General features: G+C 42.2%; 1 protein-coding gene and 1 pseudogene across 2 annotated transcripts in view; one reads left to right on the top strand and one right to left on the bottom strand.

Moving 5' to 3' along the window:
- Nucleotides 1-27,906, top strand: part of FRMD4B (FERM domain containing 4B) — a 365,056-nt gene that overhangs the window by 121,173 nt on the left and 215,977 nt on the right. The gene's annotated exons all lie outside the window — the stretch shown is intronic.
- Nucleotides 25,699-26,620, bottom strand: LOC129548009 (ras-related protein Rab-2B-like; annotated as a pseudogene).

The raw sequence follows: 27,906 nt of genomic DNA, 5'->3' as shown, positions 1-27,906 counted from the left end.
CCTATTGATTAAGACACGGTCCAGTCCCAAAGGTAGGGAGAGGGCTGGGCTGACAGATGGGTGAACTTGAGAGCTGGGTGGAAATAAAGCCCCTCATAGTCCAAGTTCTGATTACCAGAGGGTTAAGTTAATATCAGCAGCACCTGTCATTTTTATATTGCTTCTCTCTAATTTGTGATTTAGAATCTTACATTCGTTCTTTGACCCTCGCCTCTTCAAACAAGCTTCAGAAATTAACCCAGTCCCCCTAAGCAAATTTCAGATTCAGCTTTTTATTTTCAAAAAAGTTGCTTTTATTTCAACTACAGGTTTCCATATTAGGAGTTGAGGTTGTCAGCTTACATGTTACATCAATTCATGTGTTGTATACCAATTATTTGGCTTCTGAAAACTGAAGAGAAATTTTGTATCTCATTCATTTGATATTTGTTTTTGATTGTCAGCGAAGTCAATGATTTTTTTTTATACGTATTGGTCATGTGTATTTCTTATGAAAATTTCCCATTCCTGTCCTTTTTGTATTGATTTGTTGATTGCATTAATAAATTAAGAGGTAATTTACTTGAAGGTGACACACCAAGGTATAAGCAATGTGTCCTAATCGCACAGTTCCAGTCACAGAGCAGTTCCAAATAATTGGAGAATGTGAATTTTCCTCTTCTGCCTAACATTTGTAGTTGGCGTCTCAATGTCTCGCTCCCTCTCGGAATCAGTCCTGAGCTCACGGATGACTGTTCCCCTCTCTGGGGTGTGTGTGGTCTTTGTCAGCTGTTGGCAGGTTGCACAGGGCTGGAACTGCAGCTTCTCTGTAGTCCCTGCAGAGTCATAGAGAGGAGGCAGGTGGGGCTGTGTGACCATCCTCTTCAGGAGAAGGCAGCAGCAATATTTGACCATGAAGGCACATAGCTCCACGTCGTCCACCATTGGTTTTTTCTTCTATTTGTTTGTTTTGTTTTCCGCCATCAGTTTTAAGGAAAGGAGATGCGTGATTTCTCCACCAGTCTGGGTTGTGACTGGATCTTATTCATTTCTATACCATCCTCTCTGGGCCAGCGTTGATTGGAACGATGGTGGAATAAATGATGTGTGACTCGTCTGCCTCAGATGTGATTTCTCTTAACACCACACTCTATAGAATAGGGGACCCCCTTCCACAAGTTGAATTCCTTCTCAGAGAAAAAATAATTGAAAATGAAAATTTAAATTAGATCATACTTAAATACATTTATTAAAATATCTGTGCTATAATAGCAGATGCTCATTTATGACTGTAGTAAATAACAAGCTCTAGTATACCAAAATTTCAAAGTAGTCAGAAGTATAAACACTATTTTGTGTTACAGACAGTGACTGTAATATAATAGGGTATCTCTGATTTCTCTTGGATACCAAGTGATGTTTCTGCTAATAGTTCTGTAGTTTGTTATTTATATTCACAACTGAAGGAATGCTAAATTTCAATTAGAAGTTTGTGGTAATTTTGAAATATGTAATTTTTACATGAATTCAAGTTCTGTTCTTAAATTCTTTGCCAGGATCCCTTGGGGTTCATGGCCCCCTGACTAAAATCCCTTGGTTTCTGGGCTGATGTGGTAGGGAGAGGTGACTGCAAAGGAGCATGGGGGAACTTTTTTGAGGTAGAACTGCTCAATCTTGATATTGATGGTGGTTAAATGACTGGATATTTGTCAAAAATGGGGAATTTATGGTATGTATATTAGAGAAAAAGGAAGAAGGAAAGAAGAGAAAGGGATGGAGAGTGAATGAGAAAGATGAGTATTGGTGCTAATAGAAACAACCACTGTAAAAATCCCTTTGCACTGGAGCTGGGTTTTTCCCACAGTTTTTCAGAGTCAGTGTTGTGGAAGTGGTCAAGGGAAAGGACTCTGGAACGAAACTCCCTGAGTTCAAATCCTGGCTCTGCCCATTGTTTACTGTGTGACTCAGGACAAGTTACATGACATCTCAGTGTCTAAGTTTCATCATCTATAAAACGAAGATGATAATAATTCTGGCTACCTCACAAGACTTTTTTTGAGGATTAAATGGATTAATATATTTAAAGTGCCTAGAATAGGACCTGGCATATCATAAGCACTATATTGTCATCTAATATTTAGAAAAGCTTTGGTGAGAGACCAAGGTCGTTATGAAGAGCTAGGTCAATGTCAGTGATAACATCAGTAATCACAGAAAGATTATATTTGGTGAAAGGAAGTTAGTCATTAACAACAACAACAGAAGTATGTGTATATGTGTCCCTAAGACATAACAACTTGCTTGTTGATGTTCTTCTAAATGTGTTTGAAATATCTTTTTTTTTTTTTTAACTCTGCCTGAACCTGAGATCTCAAATTTGTCAGCTCTCAACATCCTTTTCAGATCTCAAATAACTTCCCCTGCTGGACCACCTCACATGACATATTTCCAAAGGGCAAAGCCAGTACATTTTATTGAGGGTTTGCAAATGAAAATCATACTCAAGGACATATAATAAAGGTGCCAGGTCTCCTATAAAACCCTGGTTGACTTATACAACGAATACTTAGATTTGGGTTATTAACTGTGATATTTAGTACCATATGTAGAGTCTACAAAACTGTGTTGAATATTTACAACGTGGCACCACGTTCACCAGCCAAGTTTCCAACAGAGTCCTGCTGAGATTTTAGGCCTGAGGTGTTTCACTAGTTGGAGCACAGTTTGTGAGCTTGGAAATTACCTACAAGTGAAGAATTTATGGAGAATAACTTTCTATACCATTTACCAGGCAAGAGTCCATTTATCCGGAGAATGAGAAAACAGGGAATCATGGAAACCTAAAGCCATGAAATAACCCCCAAAATTCATTTAAAATGATTTCAACCTTCCTCAGTGAACCGTAAATCCAATTTATAAGGTAGAGGAGAGGCAACATACTGGCTATCACAGAAATTCCTTTTTAAGGTCGATAAAATATATACACCATCAATTCTGTTATTTGCAGTAGTTACGTCCAATAAAGTGGCCACAGACACTGAATAAGTGAATTCTGAATCATCAATTCCAGGAGAAATACAGGGTTCCTTTGACTCTCTACTCACAATATTCTCATCAGCCAATCAATACGTAACCTTGTTTTACGTGTGTTTCTGTTTAAAGACTTTTTACTATATGATGTGGATCCATTAACACTGAACTCACAGCCAACAGCACTGTGAGTGCTGTAACTCATGCCTGAACTATAACTGTAACTCATGCCTGAACAGAATTTTCTAACACGCAAGTTTTCTCCGAAAGGCACATCACAGCCTTCTTATGCTTAGGGACACTAACCAGCATTTCAGCACTGTGGTGGAGTGGTGGTGGGCATTTTAAACAGCAAAGTTTAAAGACCTACAAAGACCTCTGTGAAGCCCATGAAATAAGAAGGCAGACTCTAGCTTTATTTGGTCTTAGCTAGAGTCTTCCTCAAGGCGGTGACTCAAATTTGTCACATCTTTGCCCACATCTGAGAATGATTGCATCTGTACCACTAGTACTACTTTGGGGGTCCCAAGTAAATCTAAACAAGTAGATGAATTTGCGATTATGAAATCTGTGAATAATGAGGATTGACTTTATAAATTGGGTGGTCTCACAAAAAAAGGGACCTGTGTGTTCCAGCCCTCCCTTCCTAAACAGCACTAACTAAACATTGAACTTTCACTGGATAAAAGCCTAGTGAATCATATGCATATGCCAGAGCTCGACTCTCTCTGGTTTTCAGGCTACCATTCTCTCCAGAGAGTTTGCAGGCTTTAGGGGCCAGCAACCCCCAGCCTGTGGGCCAAATCCCATACACTGCCAGTTTTGCTATGGTCTCAAGCTAAGAATGGATTTTTTCACTTTTAAATGGATCAGGGGAAAGAAATGGAATGAAGACTATTTAATAACAGTTGAAAATTAGATGGCATTTAAATGTTGGTGTCCACCAAAAGAGTATTATTGGAACACAGCCATGACCGTTTGTTTACATCATGTCTATCACTGCTTTCATGTAATTTGGCAGAGATGAGTAGTTGCCATGGAAACCATATAGCCCACAAAGCTGAAAATATTTACTACCTGGTTCTTTATAGGAAAGTTCGATGATCCGTGATCTAAAACGCTGCTGGTTCGTCACCCTGGAGAGTCATGCTCAGGCAATGACAAGCAGTATATGACAGTGAAACTTTTCTAGCAGGAAGAGTATTAGGCAACATGAAATAGAGCTTTTTCCTTTTCTATACTCCTATCTCCCTTTTTAAAATACAAGTTGAGATTTCAAATCCCTATAAATAACTCAAGAATTTACTCTGCATGTTGAAGCAGATAAGTTATCAGGCTGTTTCCATGAACACATCTATTGAACCCAATTTAAATGCAACTGAAGGGAACTCATCAAGGTGACTGCAAAGCAGTGACAGGAACCCTTTTTGTGTTGAAATGAGGCAATGAAATTCCAGTAGCTTTGTTTCCTATCAATGAAGAAAGTAAAGTTCGTTTCAGTTTGTTTTTCTTTGCAGTGTTAAGAGCTTAAGGTTATTTTAAAGATCATTTAGACCAAGGCTATCCAAAGAGACTTTTCTATGGAGTTGAGTATGTTCTCTCTGTTATCCAGTATGGTAGCCAGTATGGTACAAGTGGCTCTTGTGCATTTGAAATGTGTCTAGTGCGACAGAGGAACTGAATTTTTAATTTTGTTTACTTTTAATGAATTTTTTATTGAAGTGTAGTTAATTTACAATGTTGTGTTAGTTTCGAACATACAGCAAAGTGATTCAGTTACACATATATATACATACATATATATTTCTTTTTCAGATTCTTTTCCCTTATAGGCTGTTACAAAATACCGAGTATAGTTCCCTGTGCTATGCAGTAGGTCCTTGTTGGTTTTCTGTTTTATATGTAGTAACAACTCTGGGAGTTGGTGATGGACAGGGAGGCCTGGCGTGCTGTGATTCATGGGGTCGCGGAGAGTCGGACACGACTGAGTGACTGAACTGAACTGAACTGAACATGTATATGTTGGAGAAAGAAATGGCAACCCACTCCAGTGTTCTTGCCTGGAGAATCCCAGGGACGGGGGAACCTGGTGGGCTACCGTCTATGGGGTCGCACAGAGTCGGACACGACTGAAGCGACTTAGCAGCAGCAGCATGTATATGTTAATCCCAAACTCCTAATTCATCCCTCCCCTCCCTCTCCGCTTTGGTAACCATAAGTTTGTTTTCTGTGTCTGTGGGTCTGTTTCTGTTCTGTATGTATGTTCGTTTGGATCTTCTTTTTTTAAGATTTCACATATAAGCAATATCATATGGTGTTTTTCTTTCTTTGTGTGGCTTACTTCATTTAGTATGACTGTCTCTAATAGATTTGCATCTGTGTTGCTGCAAATGGCATTATTTCATTCCTTTTTATGTCTGACTAGTATTCCACTGTGTTTTGTGTGTGTGTGTGTGTATCCCACATCTTCTCTAGCCATTCATTTATTGATGCACACTTAGGTTGCTTCCATGTCTTGGTTCTTGTAAAGAGTGCTGTGATGAACATTGACGTGCGTGGAATTTCAGGATCATATAGTAACTCTATGTTTAGTTTTTTAAGGAGCTTCCAATACTGTTTTCCATAATGACCATACTATTTTACATTCCCACCAACAGTGTAGGAGGTTTCCTTTTTCTCCACACCCTCTCCAACATTTATTTCCATTTGAATGAATTCAGGTTGAAGCAGCCACATGTGACTAGTGGCTCCCTTATGGAACAAGACACATCTGGACTCGGGTGTGCCATCTTGTTTTGTTTGCCTTGCACAGAGTTTTAGAAGTTTGACTTTATTCCCAACACTTAAAGACTGGGGGATTGTATATAAAGGACCAATATCTGGCTTCTTGTGGAAAACTGGAGCATCTGGGGACACTGGGGATGCTCTTTCTTGACAAGATATGTGGTCTGTAGTCCCCACTGCTCCTTGTCGGCTTCCACTAAGCCTGCTGCATCGTTTTCATTACCTGCTTGGTCTCTGTTGGCATTTGAATGTGTAATCCCTGATCTAATTCCAGCCTGTACTTTGTATACTGGGAACTAAAGTCAGGAGACAATGAGTCCCTTACCTAGAGCCATCCAGGAATTAATACTTGGGCTCACACCAGAATCCCTTGACTGCAGTCTGTCTACTCCAGGGCCTGATTGAGGTCTCTGGGTGTGTGTAGGCGGTGGGGGGCATTCCTGGGTGGTACCTGGGTGTGTCTGAGCTGCGTTCACAAGCCTCATCCTCCCCTCCTTCCAGGCCATGGGCAGGGTGGACGTTGGGTGAGGGAGGTCTCTGCTTCCTCCCATCTGGGCTGAGTCACCGGGAGTCACAATGGGCAGTGAGGGCGTGGGAGGCCTGGACTTTCCCTGGCCATTTCCCTCTCTGATTTCCTCCCTCATTGTTGTCCTCTGACAATTCCAACTGCTGTCAGTGGTGGTACATCTGCTCACCCTGTGCTGGCTGCTTCTGCTCCCTGGTACCTCTGTTTCGTGGAGTTCTTTTACTCACATGGTTAGACTTTTCTTTTTGCACAGGGTTTTTGATTTCCTTCTGAAGTCCTAGTCAGTTCAGTCTTGGGCTGCAATACTTACTTACATCGCCAAAGAAAGCTTTGAAATAGCCTTTCAAACTGCAGGAGTTCATTTTCCTGGGTATTTCTCCAGTCTCTTGCCCTATGCAGGTCAAGGCTAATTCAGAAAGAGGAGGATTAGCTCAGTGACTATGGGGCTGGACTCACCTGGGTTTGAGCCCTTGCTCTGCCACTTCCCAGGTCAGTGACCTCAGAGAAAATGCCTCAACATCTTGAGACTGAATTTCCTCAAGTGTCAAAGAGCTGCTGCCTAGGGTTCTGGGTGAGGAATAAATCTGATAATGAACATAAGGCAAAAACTTTGATACATGGAACATAATGATAGCTTCATAGAGGGAGAGGGTGTAGCATTCATTTTACCATGTCCCTTTCCAGACGTCTTACACGTGTCTGTCCCACCATGGGGCTTTCTCTGAGCCTGTTAGGGTGATCCACTCATACTCTTGCCTGTTCACAAAGTACACATGTCTAATATTCCTCTATTCTCACTGAGCTGTGAATCTCAGCCTCAGTAGGAAACAAGATTAGAACAAGAGGTCTGTATGCCTATACTTGGAAGAGAACACAGCTGCCTGCAGAGGCTGGCTGGACCTATTCCTAAGTACACGCTGTATTGCAATGAGCACCTGTAATGGTGTTACAATACAGCTCCTTGAAATGTGCTCCACATGAAACCCGACATCATGGCAGATCTGACAGCAGCAACAGACTGCATCTATTGATCCACCCTGTTGAAGAGATCTAAGACTACCATTGACTTTTTCTGCCCATGGACCACTAGATTTTCATTGAAGGGACACCTTCTAATTAAAAGGAAAACATTATTCTCACTAGGTAAGAGGAAGAGCCGTTCGTTTTCTAAGATGTGTGCTTCTCAACCAGAGAATGGAAATATGTTAGAGGGGAGGGGAGTCTTTTAATGCAGAACTGGCTGCTGCTGTTCATCTGCTCAATCTTATTCTAGTTTGTATCTCTCCATTGTCAAAGCAGTGCACTATTTCCTCCCGAATGAAGTCTTTTGAGAAGAGCATTGTGTATTTTATACAAGAGCTCATGGTTCTATTAAGATGCTCATCTATTACCTGTAATCTTTCTCATTTGGATCCCCTCTTTGTGTAAATGAAATATCACTGTGTGATAACTTCTAGTCTCTCTTTGGATAAAGGAACATACATGTCATGAGAAACAGTTGAAACTATTCCAAGTGTATACCTCTCCCCCAGGTCAACATCATCCTTGTTAAAGAAATTTAGCATCATGGAAATCCCAACAAAATCCCACCAGAATCAAGAAATGCCAGATTCAGAAATTCCCAGGGGAGAGGGATGAAATCAATGTAAACAAAAGAAGTTAAGCAAGTAGAAATTGTTCTCCACTTCTTCTCCCTTGCATCTTGGAAAAACAAGTAGAAGCAGATTATTCCGTTCTCTAGTCTTTTTCTCTGCAGCGCACAGTGTGTAACATGCAGGGTTTTATTGTCTTTGTTCTGCTGCTTTTCCAAATTCTGCATCTCTTTGGAAAGTACAGTGGATTCACCACATGCCCTTGGGTTTAATGAGGTGATAAAGTCAAAGTCTAAAGTTGGTGAAAGAGAAGAAGAGGGGAAGCCTTTAATATTTCCCTATCTTGTATATTTGTCTCCATTTAAAACCCATTGTTGGGATTGGATGACTTGGGAAAGCCTGGCTATGAAGTGGGGTTACGGTGATTTGTGATCTTGCACAGGTGCAACTTTGAGAGGGACAGCCTGGTAGTAAAGTGTTTGACAGTTGGTGAGGAAACATGGGGTGCCTAACTGCCTTCGGGCAGGACATCAGGTGAGGGGAGATCCAGTGTGAGGTTAAGAGATGTGTGTCTTTAACATCAGATTCCCTCTGGGCAAGTCCAGGCACCACTTGGCCACGTCCAGAGTAGCTCAGTGTCCTTGAGTAGGTTTCTTCTCTTCTCTCTGACTTAGTTTCCTTCACTGTAAAATGGAGATGATCAGAGTGAAGTCTCTGTATAATTCTCTATAACAGAGTAGTTGGGAGATTAAATGAACTTAAGAACAGGTATTATCTATCTATCTATACAGGTAATTTATACCTAGCTCACTAGTACTCAATAAATATTAGCTGTTGTTTTAATTGATATTATTTGTTTCATATGTTGGTCTAGTCGGATGTCTTTCATCCATTGGCTCAACAAACGTGACTCTTGTGCCCAGTACACAATGGGCACAGAACCAGCTGTCAAGGATGCAGTGATGAACTCTTATCATGGACCATGGGGATTACTGTAACGGGATTTGAGTTGACTCCTCATAGCTCTGAGACCCACCTTGCTACAGGGAACCACAAAGAAGATTTTAGTGTCTGGCGGGTATGAAGCTCCTCACTGAACCTGGAGGACCAGGGAAGAAACTGGAGTTGGTCCTTGGTATTCTCTCAAGTGTCCTCTGACTGCCCTCCATCCCCCAGCCCCCAGGGCTCTCATCTCAGTCTCTCCTGTGCAATCCCCCACTGTGAAGATTTGACACAAGTTGACCCTTCATACAGTAAAACAAATGATTGGAAAGACTCATGTCCCATTCTGAATCTCAGATAACTTGAGCAAATTCTTGGTTAGGAAGATAGGAAGGCCTTACGTTGTATTGCATTAGCTGCATTGCAGCTATCTGTGCTTTAAACTCAGCCACGTGAATTCTTCTTTGGCCTCAAGAAGGCAAATTTTAAACCAGAGACTGTCTTTTTAAAAAAAAAAATTAATTGGAGTATAGTTGATTTATAATATTATGTTAGTTTCAGGTGTGAAGCAAAGTGTGTCAGTTACACATATACATATATCCACTCTCTTTTAGCTTCTTTCCCATTTAGGCCATGAAAGTGTACTGAGTAGAGCTCCTTGTGCTATACTGTAGGCCCTTACTAGTTACCTCTTTCATATATTGTAGTGTGTATATGTCAGTCCCAGTCTTCCAATTTATTCCTTCCCCCATTTCATCCCGGTATCCGTAAGTTTGTCTTCTGTGTCTGTAACTCTGTTTCTGTTTTGCAAATAAGTGCATTTGTACCCTTAGGGTCCACATATAATCAGTGTCAGTATGACAAGGTCTAGGTCCATCCATGTTGCTGAAAATGGCATTGTTTTTTTTTTCTTTTTATGGCTGAGTAATATTCCACTAAAGATGCTTGATCTTTGGAAGAAAAGCTATGACCAACAGCGAAAGCATATTAAAAAGCAGAGACATTACTTTGCCAACAAAGGTCTGTCTAGTCAAGGCTGTGGTCTTTCCGATAGTCATGTATGGATGTGAGAGTTGGACTATAAAGAAAGCTGAGCACCAAAGAATTGATGCTTTTGAACTGTGGTGTTGGAGAAGACTCTTGAGAGTCCCCTGGACTGCAAGGAGATCCAACCAGTCCATCCTAAAGGAAATCAGTCCTGAATATTCATTGGAGGGACTGATGCTGAAGCTGAAACTCCAATACATTGGCCACCTGTTGTGAAGAACTGACTCATTGAAAAAGACCCTGGTGCTGGGAAAGATTGAAGGCAGGAGGAGAAGGGGATGACAGGATGAGATGGTTGGATGGCATCACTGACTCAATGGACATGAGTTTGAGTAAGCTCTGGGAGTTGGTGATGGACAGGGAAGCCTGGCATGCTGCAGTCCATGGGATTGCAAAGAGTCTGGCACGATTGAAAGATTGAACTGAACTGAATATTCCACTGTATATACGTACCACATCCTTATCCATTCCTCTTTTAATGGACATTTAGGTCGCTTCTGGAGAAAACCATAATTCGAAAAGATATATACACCCCAGTGTTCACTGTAACACTGTTTATAATAATCAGGACTTAGAAGGAACCTGGGACTGTCTTACTGCCCTTGCTTGTTTTAGACCACCCACGTTCCACTCTTATCTCTCCCTCCTCCCACTTCTACCAACTTTCACTCCCTTGTGCTCTGATTTTTGGGTTATCACACACACACACACACACACACACACACACACACAAAATAGAGTCAGTGAAATAAAATAAGCCTATTGAAAGTTGGCCCATCCACCATATTGTCTAACTCCAATGACAAGTTCTTGTATTTCCAGGCATCCTTTCCTTTTTTTGTAATTTTTTTGTAAATATTTATTTTATTTTACAGTGTAGTTGATCAACAATGTTGTGTTAATTTCAGGTTTACAGTCACCTGATTCAGTTTTATATATATATATCTATATATACACACACACACATATATATGTGTATGTATATAATTTTTATTTATGTTTTACTTTAGTATTAAATATTATTTTCAATTTTATTTATATTTAAAATAAATATAATTTGTTTTAATTATTATTATTTTGCATTCTATATTGAATATTTGTATTTATAAATATTATATTCTTTTCCAGATTCTTTTCACATGTAGGCTATTAAATATACTGAGTATAGTTCCCTGTCCTTGTTCAGGTGTCTTTACCTGTGACATCAGTGTCCTCAGTTTATCTTTCTTTCCTCTGTTGTAATTCAAAAGGTCTTTTGAATCTGCATTTTAATCCAATGAGGCTGTTAGCCTGGATTTTGAAACCAGGCTCCACCCCACTGGCTAGAAAACCTTGTGTAATTTTCTTAACCCTCCTTTGCTTCATCTGAAAAAAAAAATGGGGATAATGATAGACCCCTTCATAGGGGTGTTGAGCCCATTAAGTGAGTTGATAGATGAAAAGTAAAGTAGTGCTTGGCACACAGTAAGCATTCAATAAATGTTAGCCATTGTTATTGTCATGCAGGGAAGTGAGATTTCTAGCTAGATCAGCAGGTGGGGGGTATGCCTGCTGTATTCCTGAGCACTCAGCCACTTGATTCTGCAACTTCTGAAAGACAAGGAGATTGAGAAATCACTCAGGGGTCTGTTCAGATTTGATACGGATCATTGTTCAGAAGTGGGGCCCTTGGAAATCTTCCACTGTGAGAAGTGTGTGGTGAAACTACCATCTGAGGCTAGTATATCACTAACTGGAATTCCAGTGTGAATTACATTAGCACCACACGCCCAGATGGTTGTCTGGGATATTTCAGATTACTCACTGTGTACTTTATGTGATAGACTTCTTCAGAGTTCCTCTAGAAAGAGATGGAAAGTCAGCTTTGGAACTAAAGACTTTGTTCAGTAGGCAAATATTTTTACAAAATTGAGACAGAACATTTCTAATGCCTCATGCTTCTGACAAAGAGATTCACGCTTTGTAAGGAATTGAGCCCATGATTCATATACTGTGGGCTGAAAAACAGAACTCAGAAACCCAAGGCTATCAATTCCTCCCTCTCCTACTAGGTTTGAATGGTGTTTCTTTATAATCATCCAAGTGTCCCTTGCTTTAGACTGAGATGGGGAGGGGTCAGTTGTACGTTTTATGAGTTGAGTCATAGTTGTAAATACTTTCAGGGCAGCAAGAATTTAAAGGACTCCTAAGTTAAACCTTCTTGAATTAAAGAAGCAATTGAGAATTTACATGTAGTTTGTACACTGGAAATGTAGTTTGAATACGATGTGACTTAATCCCCACTGAACAGAAAACTGGGATGGTTCATGTATAAACCTGGATAACTTGTTCTGGTGTATTTGATTTCACGGGGCCACCATGAGCACTTGTCAACTATCAGAACTAAATGGCAATGTCCCCCTTTGATCAGGCATGCCAGGTCACGTTGTCACAGGAGAACACCACCTGTAAGACTCATAGGTTTAACTCGGCTGACCCTCTAAGGCTTGCATTCCCTGTTCCATGGGCCATGTATAGATTTTTAAACACTCAGCTTGTGTGACCCTTCCCGGGGAACTTAGGTGGTAAAGAATCTGCCTGAAATACAGAAAACCCTGGTTCTATTCCTGGGTCAGGAAATTCCCCTGGAGAAGGGATAGGCTACCCCTTCCAGTATTCTTGGGCTTCCCTGGTGGCTTAGATGATAAAGAATCTGCCTGCAATGTGGGAGACCTGGGTTTGAGCCCTGGGTTGGGAAGATCCCCTGGAGGAGGGGATGGCAACCCACTCCTGCCTGGAAAATCTCCATGGACAGAGGAGCCTGGCGGGCTACAGTCCATAGGGTTGCAAAGAGTTAGACATGACTGAGTGACTAAGCACAGCACACAGGCTCCTGTAGTTTACTATTATAAGAAAAAATGCTCTTCCCTTTTTCATTTGTTCCACAACCTTTCACTTATTTACTCTTATTAAAGGAAAGCTATGCCTTCTGCATATTGTCATGTTACTTCCTTTCATCTTGTGGGCATTCCTGAGTCACACCTACTTCCTGTGTCCTCAGAGGATATTGGATTCACAGTCCACCCCTAGGTGCAGTGCTTATCCAGAAACAGCCTATACACACACTGCATACACTCATACACTTGCATTCACACTAACTTGCACCCACATACACATTCATACACTCATATGTATACAATTCTGCACACCTGCTTGCAACTTACACACACACACATTCATACACAGACACTCACACATTCTTTCTTTTGCACGAGAATGCTGGTAGAATTATGAGAATTTCAGAGCTGGTATCAGATCTTACTTTCTGAACTTGAAATCAGTCAGACTTAGTTGATGGCAAATTATTCCAAAAGGAGTATCAGGGCAGAGAACAGTCAGAAACAAGAGATGGGCTCAGAGAGGAAGAGGGAAGCTGCCAAGGTTAAGCTTTATCCCTCTGTCCATTTGCTGCACAGCCTGAGGGCAGCAAGCCAGGGTCTGTTTCATGTACTAGGAAATTGCGTGTGTTGTCAGGAAATCTGGTGCATTTGACGAAAGGGTGTGGTTCTTGTTGACATTGCTGAAGGGTCTGGGGATCCTGGAGGTAGAAGAATGCATGTGAGCAGTAGACACCCCAGTGTGAGCTGCAGGAAATAATGACTGTTCATTGTCTGGTATGACTGAGAAATCAGTTTCAGGTGAGGTTTGATCAAGAGGCCGACACAGTGCTCTGAATTCTTTCTGTTTCTCCACCTGTGGGCTCTGAGGCCTTATTTTCCTCCTTTATGGTTGCAAGACGGCTGTAGCAGTTTAGTCCTCACCTCTTGGCCTCATATATACAGAGAAGAGAAGGTACCTTTATCCAGATCTAAACAGTAGTCCCGAGAGTCTCTCTAATGGACCGGCTTCCGTCTCAGGTCCACTCACGTGCTAATTGGTTTATGTCAATTAGGTTTTCCTTTAATATGAGGACTGGGGCCATTCATGGGTTGTGTGAGGGTGGATAATATATGAAAAATGGGATTTCACACCACAGAGGATGGATCTAGTGGCCCTTTGGCAGGAGCTCATTATGTTCTTTAGGCTTTGTTGGGACCCATGGGTGACTCACTACTTCCCCTGGCCCTGAGTCACCATAAGCTTTCTGTTCTAGACACGTGGAAATGGAACCCTGCTAATTAAGAGCCTCCAAGGTTGTGTTACTTTCCTTTTCCGTGAATTCTTTTCTGAAATTTCTCCACGGCCCAGCAGATTTGCCCCTCCAGCTTCAAGAGAGATGTTTAAACATCTCGCTATGGGATAGTGATTGAGTCAGAATTTGCTGGTAACCCACTCCTTCCTTTCGTGGCTTCTGCTTTACTAGTAAGTGCTGAATCCAGTGAAAGCCAGTGTCTTGCTGAGACAGTTTGGGTGTTAAGAGGATGCTGTTACTCTTGTTGAGTCGCCCAGTCATGTCCTACTCTTTTCGGCCCTGTGGACTGGAGCACCCCAGGCCTTCCTGTCCCTCACCATCTCCCATAGTTTGCGCAAGTTCATGTTCGTTGCATCGGTGATGCCGTCCAGCAGTCTCATCCTCTGACACCCTCTTCTCCTTCTGTCCTCAATCTTTCCCAGCATCAGGGAGTTTTCCATGAGTCATCTGTTCGCATCAGATGACCAAAATACTGGAGCTTAAGCATCAGTCCTTCCAGTGAATATTCAGGGTTGATCTCCCTTAAGATTGACTGGTTTTATCTCCTTGCTGTCTAGGGCACTTTTAGGAGTCTTCTCCAGCACCACAGTTCGAAGGCATCAATTCTGTGGTGTCTTGCCTTCTTTATGGTTCCGTTCTCACAACGGTACTTGACCACTGGGAAGACCACAGCCTTGACTATATGGACCTTTTTCGGCAGAGTAATGTCTCTGCTTTTCAGCACAGTCTAGGTTTGTCATCGCTTTCCTGCCGAGAAACAATTGTCTTCTGATTTCATGGTTGCAGTCACCATCCACAGTGATTTTGGAGCCCAAGAAGAGAAAATCTGTCGCTACTTCCACCTTTTCCCCTTTATTTGCTATGAAGTAATGGGGCCAGATGCCATGATCTTAGTTTATTTTAATATAGTCAAAGACTTTATCATAGTCGATGAAACAAGAGATAGATGTTTTTCTGAAATTCCCTTACTTTCTCTATAACCCAGCGAGTGTTGGCAATTTGATCTCTAGTTCCGCTTCCTTTTCTAAACCTAACTTGGACACCTGGAAGTTCTTGGTTTGCGTGATGCTGAAGCCTAGCATGCAAGATTTTAAGCATGACCTTACTAGCTTGGGAGATTAGTGCAATTGTTTGATGGTTAGCACGTTCTTTGGTACTACCCTTCTTGGGAATTGGAATGAGGATTGACCTTTTCCAGTCCTGTGGCCACTGCTGGGTCTTCCAGATTTGCTGACATAATGAATACAAAACCTTGATGGCATTGTCCTTTAGGGTTTTGAGTAGTTCTGCTGAAATTTCATCACATACACTAGCTTTATTAACAGCAGTGCTTCTTAAGGCCCACTTGACTTTGCACCCCAGAATATCTGGCTTTGGGTGACTAACCATACCACTGTAGTAATCCAATTCATGAAGATTTTTCATACAGTTCTTCCATGTATTCTTTCCATCTCTTCTTGATCTCTTCAGCGTCTATAGGTTTCTACCATTTTTATCCTTTATTGTGCCCATCTTTGGGTGAAATCCTCCCTTGATGTTTCCAGATTTCTTGAAGAGCTCTCTAGTCTTTCCCCTTTTGTTGTTTCCACCTATTATTAAGCATTGTTCATTTAAGAAAGCCTTCTTGTCTCTTCTAGCTGTTTTTGGGGACTCTATGTTTAATTGGATGTACCTTTCCCTCTCTCCCTTGCTTTTTGCTTCTCTTCATTCTTCTGCTGTTTGTAAAGGCTCCTCAGATAACCACTTTGCCTTCTTGCTTTTCTTTTTTGGGGGGATGGTTTTGTTCACCACCTCCTGTACAATATTACAGACTACTGTCAATAATTCTTCAGGCACCCCATTAACTAAATCTAGTCCCTTGAATCTATTTGTTACCTCTACTGCAAATTCACACGGGATTTGATTTAAGTCATATCTGCCTGGCCTATTGTTTTTCCTGGTTTTCTGTAGTTTAAGCTGAATTTTGCTATGAGAAGCTGATGATCTGAGCCATAGTCAGGTTCACGCCTTGTTTTTGCTGACTGTATACAGCTTCTCCATCTTTGGCTGCAAAGAATATAATCAATCTGATTTCAGTATTGACCATCTGTTGATGTCCATGTGTATAGCTGTCTCTTGTGTTGTTGGAAGAGGGTGTTTGCTATGACTAGCATGTTTTTTTTTTTTGTTTTTTTTTATTTGGCAAAATTCAGTTAACCTTTGCCCTGCTTCATTTTGTTCTCCAAGGCCACACTTGCCTGTTACTCCAGGTATATCTTGACTTCCTACTTTTGCATTCCAGTCCCCAATGATGACTAGAACATCTTTTTCAGGTGTTCTCCGTCTTCATAGAACTGATCAACTTCAGCTTCTTTGGCACTGGTGATAGGGGCATAGACTTGAATTGTGGTGTTGTTGAATGTCTTGCCTTGAAAAGGAATTGAGATCATTCTGTCATTTTTGAGGTTGCATCCAATTACTATATTTCAGACTGTTTTGTTGATTTTGAGGGCTACTCCATTTCTTCTATGGGATCCTTGCCCACAGTAGTAGATATAATGGTCATCTCAATTAAATTAGTCGATTCTCACCCATTTTAGTTCTCTGTTTCCTAGGATGTTGATGTTTATTCTTATCATCTCCTCTTTGACCATGTCCAGTTTTCCTTGATTCGTGGGTCTAACATTGCAGGTTCCTGTATAATACTGTTCTTTGCAGCATCAGATTTTACTTTTATCTCCAGACACATCCACAACTGACTGTCGTATCCACTTTGGCCCAGCCACTTCATACATTCTGGGGCTATTGGTAATTATCCTCCTCTCTTCTCCAGTAGCATATTGGACACCTTCAGACCTGAGGGACTCATATTTTGGTGTCATATCTTTTTGGCCTTTTATACAGTTTATGAGGTTCTCATGGCCATTATACTGGAGTCGTTTGCCATTTCCTCCTCCAGTGGATCACAGTTTGTCAGAACTCTCTGCTGTGACCCATCCGTCTTGGGTGGCCCTGCACAGCATGACTCATAGCTTCGTTGAGTTATACAAGCCCCTTCGCCATGACAAGGCAGTGATCCATGAAACAGGGTAGAAAACTAGACGCTACCAAAAACCCACTAGGAGCCGGGGACTGTTCCTAAAGATGCTGCATATGTGTTTCTTATTAATAACCTTGGAAAGGAGGTGATATTCTTGCCATTTTGTTGTTGTCAACTTAGGTGCTGAGTTGTTTCCGACCCATAGACTTAAGCACTCCAGGCTTCCCTGTCCTTCATTAACTCCTGGAGTTTGCTCAAACTCATGTCCATTGAGTCAGTGATGCTATCTAACCATCTCTCTATTTAACAGAAGACAAACCAGAGTAAATAATTCCTCCAAGGCTGTAGAGCAGATAGGGCAGAACTAGGATTTTTCCCCCACATTGGATAGAATCTAACTTCAAACCTCAGCCTTTCACCAGCCTCTGTCTGTATAAACACACTCTGAACTTCTGTCCTCAGTGGACCTTTGTGGGCAAGCTGCCCAGCTCTTCCCCTCCCTGCTTGAACTCTGCCCACCCCATCATCCTTGCTCTGAGAGTGACCCTGGCCCTCTGCCAGTATACATGCAGTATCTCCAGATGCTGGTAGCCTCCACCTGAGCACAGCTGGTCTTGTTTCCTGACCCACCCAGACCTAACCTGCCCAGCCAGCGCAGTGAGCCATGACCTTCCTGATTTCATTTCCCCATTTTACAGCATTTTCCAGACAAAATGTACATGTCCCATGTCCCTCTCCTTCACAGCTATGCTCTCTGTTAGCTAAGGTGCTCCCTGAAAGTTGGTGGGTTTGCATTGCTGGTTATTAATTGAAAGGAATCTTTCATGTCCCAGAAATGCAGGATCCTCCATCACCTTCAGAGAAATTTTCCTGAAACAAACTTCTTCCTGATTTCACCTTTCCATTTTATCTGTGTTATATCCTACCCATAGCTCTTATCATCTTGATCTGGTATGAACTGGCCATGGCCTGTTTTTGTTAATAAAGTTTTATTGGCACGAAGCCACTCCATTCATACATGGATTGTCTGGCTAGCTTCCCACTAGAGTGACAGAGTTGAGCATGCATAACTGAAACTGTATGTCCTGCCAAGGCAAAAATATTAGCTATCTATCCCTGATCTGGGCCTTCCCTGGTGGCTAAGCGGTAAAGAATCCACCCGCATGCAAAAAACTTGGGTTCAGTCCCTGGGTCAGGAAGATTCCCTGGAGAAGGAAATGGCAACCTACTCCAGTATTCTTGCCTGGAGAATCCCATGGACAGAGGAGCCTGGCAGGCTACAGTCCATAGGGTTGCAAAGAGTTGGACACAACTGAGCGACTGAACAACAGTGACAATTCCTGGTCTATGCCAGTAAGATCAGTACATACTCCTCCACAAACCCCTAACACCTTTTTCTTCATGTGGCCAGCAATAAATATCTCTCAATACCTGGACTCTAGGAAGGAAAAAAAGAAATCAAGTGCCTGATGTTTGAAAAGGAAAAACAGTCTCACTCACAGCCTGGTCCATGCTGACACTTCTGTGGCCCCTCCCTGTTTCTGGAACCCTGAGAGACACTGCTAATCAATCACTGCCCTCTTTCCAGCTGAGCCTCAGATTCTTCAAAGTAATGCCCAGGCTGCCACTACCAATCAATCAGAATTGGCACTGAAGTAGAAACTATTTTCCATCTGTGGTCCAGAGAATCACCTAAGACAACAATCATGTTTATAAATAATCCTTGCACATCCTTTTGGGTTGCCATGTCAGAGACGGACACACTATCTCCCGTTAAGTCCAGAGTTGGAACTTAATCCACTGTTTTCTGTTTCTTTGATTAAGCACCAGATGAAGTTGTTAGCTTGCGATAAGGAATCATGTTATATGAAAAAATTCCTCCACTTCTTTTTACTTAGGAGATTCATTACACTGTGCAGTGCTCACACTGTGAGAGGTACCCAGGAACTGAGGCCACTGAGAATATTCTCGAGTGGCATGTCAATGTCATTCTAATTGAGTAGCTTCCTAGGTGGAATCACTAACAATGTTTCTGCTCTTTCTCTCCCATGGCTAATCCATTCTCTTTTAACCAGGCTCCTGTTGAATTCATAATAGGTAAAAACACATATACAGTGTTGCCAGGGACTGAAATGGAGGTATCTCTATCACCACATCTTCCTTAAAGCAAGCCAAATTCCAGGAAGTTCCTAAAAGACACTCTTTTCAAATGCTGGAGCAGATACCTGCTCAACCACAAACACTAACCACAGTGGGTAAGAATTGGCTAAAGACGGGAATCCATTGACAGGGGCGGGGACCTGCCCCGTAGACCATATTTACTGCAAGAAAACTGACACTGACGGAACCAGCTCCTGAGCAGGTGGCAGGGAAGTCGCAAATGAGAACGTGGCATCACTTAGCAGTTTCTCACTGCCTTTTTTCCAGAAGTTGGAGAAGAGGCCAGGAAGGAAAGCGAATACTTTACAAAGGAAACGGGGCTTAAGGGGCCAGTTGGTTAGAGAGACTTGCTCCTTCTTACCGACTAGGGAGCATCTGAGCTGTAAGGAATGATAGCTATTCACTGGAAGAATCCAGACGCCCTGGGAAAGTTTCTTGGAGCCTCGCACCATTGGCATCTTGACAGCAAAGTTTTATGCACCGCGGTAGTGTTAACTGGAATCCTGCCGAGCTTTTCCAAGAGCCATTGTTCATCAAATTTGGGGCTTTAAAAGCTGAGCCATTGAGAGTGTGAGCATGCCTTTGGTCACTTAAAAACATTAAGCCAACCTTGGGAAAAGGTTTTAGCATTTGCACCCTGTGATTTTTTGTGTGTGTCCTACTTCTAGAAACAGTGTAAGATGTGCCTTCCCAAATGGCAATGGTGAGGACCTTTTTAATGATGGTTTAAGCTTTTAGGTTTATGGGATTCCAATAAAATTAATAATGTGGTGTTGCTGATATTCTTTGAGTGAAAAAAGCAATGTACTCCTTCCTGAAACAGATAAAGAATTTAATAAGTATTATACCCAAGGTGCTGTATAAGCAAACATTGAAAACAGAAGGTAATATTATTTAAAATCACATTAATATAAAGGCTGATACTGTTCATATGGTGCATATCTTGGGGTACTGTTTCACCAAGTTCAATTCAAATTTCAGTTGGATGGGCTGTCATGAAACTAGAAAGCCCTTTCTGTAGACCAGAAACCTAATTTGTTGTTGTTGTTAAGTGGTTCAGTCGTGTCTGATTCTTTTGGGATCCCCGTGGACTACAGCCCACCAGGCTCCTCTGTCCATGGGATTCTCCAGGCAAGAATACTAGAATGGGTTGCTATGCCCTCCTCCAGGGGATCTTCCCAACCCAGAGATCAAACCTGCATCTCCTGCATTAGCAAGTAGATTCTTTACCACTGAGCCACCAACAAAGCCCACTAGAAAGTCAGTTACCATGGATTGTTTAATTTCTGGCACAAATGAGGGAAGGACTGGGGAATAAGATATTGGAGTAAGCTAGATGTCATGTTGTGTTCCAGAGCTTGGGTACTGTAGCTCAGCCATGGTTCTTCCTAAGCTTGGTGGTTGGTTTGCCTCCTGGGCAAGAGACTTTGTAGAAAACATGCGTTGTTTCTGCTGCTTGGCAGCCCATTATCTCTTTCCTCTGGTACGGGAACTTCCTTCACCACAAGAAAAGTTCTCTCCACACTTTCAACGAAGTTGTTTAGTAGGGGCCTGCCAATCAAGATACCCTGCCCTCCTGGACCGTGGGAGGGCTCCTGCTTCTGGCTGAGCCAGTCACTACACTTATAACTCCTCCCTGCACCCTGGCCACAACTGGCCACAATCCTTATGAGAATCATTCAGCATCCTTTGCATGACTTAACCTATGGGAGCTGGCAGGAAGTGCCCTTTCCTCTCTGATTAGTAGGCTATAATGGGCTTCCCTTGTGGCTCAGTTGGTAAAGAATCTGCCTGCAATATGGGAAACCTGGGTTCAATCCCTGGGTTGGGAAGATCCCCTGGAGAAGGGAAAGGATACCCACTCCAGTATCCTGGCCTGGAGAATTTCATAGACTGTTTAGTCCATGGGTTCTCGAAGGCTGGACATGACTGAGTGACTTTCACTTCACTTCACTTTTTCAATGATAGTACCTGGAGCTACCTGCCTTTGGTTGTAGTTTTTACCCTGCTGAGGTAGCACACCCAAAAGAATGAATGAACCCCGCAAAGGAATCAGTGGCCAGGACAAGGAGAAAGAAAAAGTTCTTGGCATCCACAAGGCGTTTTCGATCCTGCCTGTTCCCCAGTTTCATCACAAAAGCCCATAAATATCCTGTTTTGCAGCTTTAACAAATAAAGCTGGCACCCCAAATTTCTCTCCTAGGCTCCTGGACTGCATTTCTAACCCTTTCATTCCTGCCTGCTTCGGCAAGCTTTCTTTAGTTGCCTGTTACCGTGTGAGCACTGTGACGGGCCCTGAAGATAGGAAGAGAGTCAGGTAATGAAATCTGCTTAGGCAGACAGTGATGGTCCCTGCCCTCTCGGGACATGAGTGGGCATTGCAAGGCCTCTTGCACCGTCTTCCGTTCCTGTGGAACCATGTGAGTCCTGTGAACCATGGACTCGCCTTTCCTCGTGCCTTGTCCTTCTCTGTTGATGTCCTCATCCCCAGTTGCTCACGTGAACTTGGCTTTTTGTCTTTCTTGACGTACTCTGTGCCCAGATTTATTCAGCACAAAGTACTAAATTCACTGCTCCATCCTCTCGGCCTTTGGGTGGGTTTTTCAAGTCTCTGAATCTAACCTGCCACCTTTTAACCTCTCTAACCTGGGCTACCCAGGTGGCTCAGAGGTTAAAGCGTCTGCCTCCAAACCAGGAGACCTGGGTTCGATCCCTGGGTTGGGAAGATCCCCTGGAGAAGGAAACGGTAACACACTCCGGTATTCTTGCCTGGAGAATCCCATGGACGGAGAAGCCTGGTAGGCTACAGTCCATGGGGTCACAAAGAGTCGGACACGACTGAGCGACGGAACGGAACGGAAGCCTTAGGTTTGCCATCTGTAAAATGGAGGTAGCAATAATACCTGTTTCATAGTTGTGGTGAAGATGATATGCTTAATGGATGCTTCATAACAAAAAATCAATATACAGTAGGAGAAGTGATTGTCTTATACTTCCAACTGATAAACAGATTTAAATGTAGTATCACATTCATTTCATCTTTAGTATGAAGGAAAATAAAGCTATAAAAAATATTTTTAGATTAGAAGGGCTATACATTTTTTATTTTAATTTTTCAGAATTATTGGGCAGAAAACTCATGGGAAAAAATAATTCTGCCATGTATTTCCTTTTCATGCTGTTAATGGGGTTCAGAAAACTGAACTGAATCCAGTTCCCATCACTTCATGGCAAATAGATGGGGAAACAATGGAAACAGTGACTGACTTTATTTTTGGGGGGCTCCAAAATCACTGCAGATGGTGACTGCAGCCATGAAATTAAAAGACGCTCCTTGGAAGAAAAGTTATGACCAACCTAGACAGCATATTAAAAAGCAGAGACACTACAGCTTCAGAGAACTTCTCCACCATCCAGTGAGCAAGGAGGCCTGGACCTCAGCCTTGGGGGTATGGCCCTCTTCCGCATTTGTTCCCTCCCCATGGGCTCTGCTTCGGCCCTAGAGATGGTGACTGCTGCTCATATCTGCTATTCCTGTATTCTTTAGAGTTCTCTTTACTCCTTATGATCCAGTCTCCCATTACTTCAATCTCCCACTAGAGTTAATGATTCTTTATATTAAATTTTCCCTATTCAAATTATAAAATAAGTAAATAAATGTAAATTACCATTTAAGTACATTACATTTTGAATTACTTTTCTATAAGTTGTGAGGTATGTGTTGAAGTCCATCTTTCAGTTCTTCATGTCCAGTTGTTTTGGTTTTATTTCTTCTTTTCCAATATCTTTTTCTTGGGATTTTATTCATAGACAGTAATGTCATCCACAAATATGGAAAAAAAATTTATTTTACAAAAAAATAAAATAAAAAGCAGAGACATTGCTTTGCCAACAGAGGTCCATCTAGTCAAAGGTACGGTTTTTCCAGTAGTCGTGTATGGATGTGGGAGTTGGACTATAAGGGAAGCTGAGTGCCAGAGAATTAATGCTTTTGAACTGTGGTGTTGGAGAATACTCTTGCGAGTCTCTTGGAGATCAAAACCAGTTAATCCTAAAGGAAATCAGTCCTGCATGTTCTTTGGAAGGACTGATACTGAAGCTGAAACTTTGGCCACCTGATGCGAAGTACTGACTAATTAGAAAAGACCCTGCTGATGGGAAAGATTGAAGGCAGGAGGAGAAAGGGATGACAGAGGATGAGATGGGTGGATGGCATCACCGATTTGATGGACATGAGTTTGAGCAAGCTCCCGGAGTTGGTGATGGACAGGGAAGCCTGACATGCTACAATCCATGGGTCAAAAAGAGTCGGACACGACTGAGTGACTGAACTGAACTGATGTATTTCCTGTTTGACTTTTTTAAAAAAAGGATCTAGAAAAAGATACGTTGAGGAATAGACTTGTCTCTGATTCTAGGTAGAATTAAAATGTGCAAAGGGGGACCAGTGTGTGTGTGTGCGCGCACATGTGTGAATATGTGAGTGTGGACGTGTGTGTGTGTATGAAGAATGCTGTATTTCACAGAGAAAGTACAAATGAACTTGCAAGGTCTGACCGTGTCCTTAAGCCACTTTTATTTTCCATGTGATTGCGTTAGATGCATATTTAAGATTTCTACACTGGAAAACCTGTGGAGCCTGTTTCTCTTCTCTGTGAAGGATCCTGTGACTGTATTTGAATAGTTCCTGATATTTCATAGTCTCAGGGGGCAGCAGTAATGTCAGGAATGGGGTCTACTCTTCCACTTATCTAGTGAGAAAATGTCTTCTTCTTCCTTGTCACTGAACGCGTTTTCTTTGCTAGTAAAGAACCTCTGGTAGAAAGCTCCCTTACGTGGCATCCCCTGCATTTCCTATTACACGAATTCCTTCCTTGCTGAATAAAAGTAATTGCTCAGTTAGGCCAGTTTTTTTTTTTTTTTTAATGAGCAGCTTGGATACATGTGTATATTTAATAATGAAGCAATTCATCGACAACCAAAAAAAGAGAAAAAAATTCACAAGACAGCAGTGCTTTGGAAGAAAATGAGACATCAGTATAGCAACTGACCCAGAAGGCTGCATGATAAGTACATTAAAGGCAGACTTGACTAGGATAGTACTGTATGCTCTTCAAATGGAAAAGTATCCACTTATTTGACTGCTTGGAAGCAGGCAGCTTTATTGTATGCTGCATGGAATGGAGACAAAGAGCCAGGGAAGGGAGAGAGAAGAGAGGGAAAAGAGCAATATAGAATACAGGGTAAGCAGATGGAAGAGACTGAGATAGAATTACAAAGAGATGACTATAAGGCTTTTTGTTTCCTCTGCAGCCTAAACTAAACCTGTTCCAAATCTTTGTCAGTCAAATTCAGTGATCACAGGAGTAGCACTAGGCACTAGGAAAGAATGGTGGAGGAAGTAGTTTACAAAGTAAAAGGATACCAGGGGTTCCTGCTCTCAGGAAGCTTATAACCTATATGGGGAGACAGTTTCCACACACAAAGCGACTATAAAACATGCTTACAAAGTAATATAAATACAAATAAATATACATATGAATAAACAATATTTGAAAGCTAAAAGGTACTGTGTCAATAAGTGTTCAGAAGCCCCCAGGTCAGTCCAGGAAGGCTTTTCCAAAGGAAAAAAAAATATGGACTTCGTGAGTGTAACAGTAGTGTACAGTAGGGCATGTGCAAAGGCATAGGAGTGGAAGCACATGTGTCATTTACAGTAAGCAGATTAGCTTGATAGAAAGTCTAAATAGGTCTCCTTAAGAAGTGAGTGGGATGAAACTGTAGGAGTCTATTTGGTGAAAGACACTGACTTATCAATGTTAGGTCTGGTCCCTAAAACAAAACAAACAGGGAAAGATGTTTTCTCTAGGTAATGATAGGAAGTTGCTATAGGTCCAGGAGCAATTCCACTGCTCTCAAAAGTTTTGTAGTTACTCTGTAACAGAGAAGCTAGAAATGAGATGGTAGAGAAGTGTTCATCATCCTTGAGCAGTTCAAGTAGAAGGAACTGCCTTCTACAACAGTTCTTGCATAGTGGCAATTGGAAAACCTCAATGAAATCCCTAGACTGAGGACCAGATCCCAGTCACCTCAAGGGCTCAAGCAGAATGTCCTAGACCTTCGTTACTAATTCTTGGTGGGGAGTAGATTGTGTCTGCTTATAAAAGAATTTATTTTTGAAATGCCATGACAATCAGCTTTGATTCTAACATTTTACAAATTAAAACAGGAGGATGAGAAGAGCCCAATTTATAGGGAATGCTCATGTCCCTGAAGAAGGAAGGTCAATAAGGGCCCAAATTCTCCCCTGGTCTTTAAGTGGAAAGGCAAAACATCATACCTTGAAAAGAGACTTTTCTCAGCCAAAGGATGTAAGACCTCTTTCTTTAAGCCTATTGATCTGAAGCTGTTCCAGGAAGGAAAAAAAAAAAGAGTCCAGGCCAGTTGTTCAGCAGCAGACACAGTCAGCCCCCGTGTCACAAGAGCCCCGCTGGGAGGCACTGGGTCCCACTGAGGTTGAAATACACTGCTGGGGGCCAATCTTGATGCCATTTGCCTAACTGTGGACATCAGATAAACCCTGCTGATTTTCCTATATATGTCTTTGGCTGTGCTAATGAAGGCCTCCTCAACATTGCAGGGTGTTTTGGTTGAAGTTTCCATGAATGTAAGTCCATGTTCCCAAGCAAAGGCATCTCCTTCTCTCTTCACATCCCTACAGGACTCTGCTGCTGCTGCTGCTAAGTCACTTCAGTCGTGTCCGACTCTGTGTGACCCCATAGACGGAAGCCCACCAGGCTCCCCCGTCCCTGGGATTCTCCAGGCAAGAACACTGGAGTGGGATGCCATTTCCTTCTCCAGTGTTTGAAAGTGAAAAGTGAAAGTGAAGTCGCTCAGCCGTGTCTGACCCTTAGCGACCCCACAGACTGCAGCCCACCAGGCTCCTCCATCCATGGGACTCTCCAGGCAAGAGCACTACCTAGCCTTAATTTAAGGACTCTAAGTCACTCTTATTCCCAATCAGCATGATAACCATGATGGAATTAGGGTGCTGCCAGGCATCCTCTAACCATGAGGTCAGGTGGTTGAAGGTTTCACGCCTTGTAATGTTGTACACCAGCAGTGCACCAGCTGCTCCCCTTTAGTAGGAAGGGGTGATAGAATGGAAGGATTCTTGTCCAGCCATATCCCAGACTGCAGCTTGATTTGTTTTCCATCAATGCTGACCATATGGGCCCCAAACTCCACCCCTATTGTGAAGTCATGGACCATGGTTGGAACCGCTTGTCTGTAAGCTGCAGAAGGAGCCATGACTTCCCCACACCTGTGTCTCCGATGATGATTTACTTGAAGAGATAATCATAAATCATTGTCCCTTTTCCTCTGGATTCCAGGTCTGCCCAACTTCCTAGGCCAGTTTTTTAATAAAGATGGTGACAATCCTTCTGAGTTGTTGGACATTAGGGTGGGTTGGTGAGTGTGAAATCCATTATGGCAATGTCTGAAACACAACTTCTTAAGAATATCATGGAGGAGTCAGTCTTTCTTTTCCAAGAAATGTCTGTGCCCATTTCAGGCCCCTGAAATCATGCCAGAGCTCAAAGCACCTCTGTGATCTGAGCAGTTCACATAAATGAAGTGGTGTGGATCTTACCTAGCCCTTTAGCTTTACACACAGAATCCATTGGATTTTCTACATGTCTGTCTGCTACTGGAATGTCCTCTGGTACATTCCACAGATACACAGCACTGTTCCTCCTGCTTCCTGCATACTGTACTTAAATCTCCTCTAATCCAGACATTCCAGGATTTGTGAAACAAAATAATCCCTTTGGATCTTCTTCAGCTGTTCTTCAGCCAGCCATTTCCATACTTGTATCTCACTACATCCTTATCCCTTTCGAGTGCTGCATGTCAGGTATGATATAAATAATATATTGAAGTCAACTGTACCTGACACCAGCAAGCATCAGCTACCTTAATGTCATAGTGTCTGTCATCTGGGTTGCTCCTTGGTATTAGATGTCCAAGAAGTCTCAGATTGACTGAGAAATTCACTTTGTATGTCATAAGCTTGAAAATTGGTTCAATTTAGTCCTATATATGTTAATTAAGCCCCTACTATATATGGAATGGGCTTCCCTGGTGGCTTAGTGGTAAGGACCCCACCTGCCAAGGCAGGAGATGCAAGTTCGATCCCTTAGTCTGGAAGATCCCCTGGAGAAGGAAATGGCAACCCATTCCAGTATTCTTGCCTGGAGAATCCCATGGATAGAGGAGCTTGGCAGACTACAGTCCCTGGGGTCGCAAAAGAGTCAAAGATGACTTAGCAATTAAACAACAATATATGGGATATTAGATTAGGCTCTGAAATACAAAGAAATATAAATCATACATCTTGCCCTTGACAAAGCTTCCCGGCCAATGTAGAGTATATTGTTAAAGATTTCCTGAAGTACAGAAGCCACACATATTAGTTAGCTTAATTTTAAAAAGGAAACACATAAGCAGGCATCCTGACACATCCTCTAGCACATACACACAATACTTGGAAGCCCGAGGTTTTCTTCTTGGTAATTGTCTTGCTTAAAGTAAGCTTCTGTATTGGCTTCATTTGCAAAATGGCAGCAAGAAGGCTCTACCAGTTCCCCAGCAA

The sequence above is a fragment of the Moschus berezovskii genome, chromosome 24, assembly GCF_049115385.1.
Source record: "Moschus berezovskii isolate FMDL1 chromosome 24, NW_MosBer_1.0, whole genome shotgun sequence".
NCBI lineage: Eukaryota > Metazoa > Chordata > Mammalia > Artiodactyla > Moschidae > Moschus > Moschus berezovskii.
This window is presented reverse-complemented; position numbering and strand designations above follow the sequence as displayed.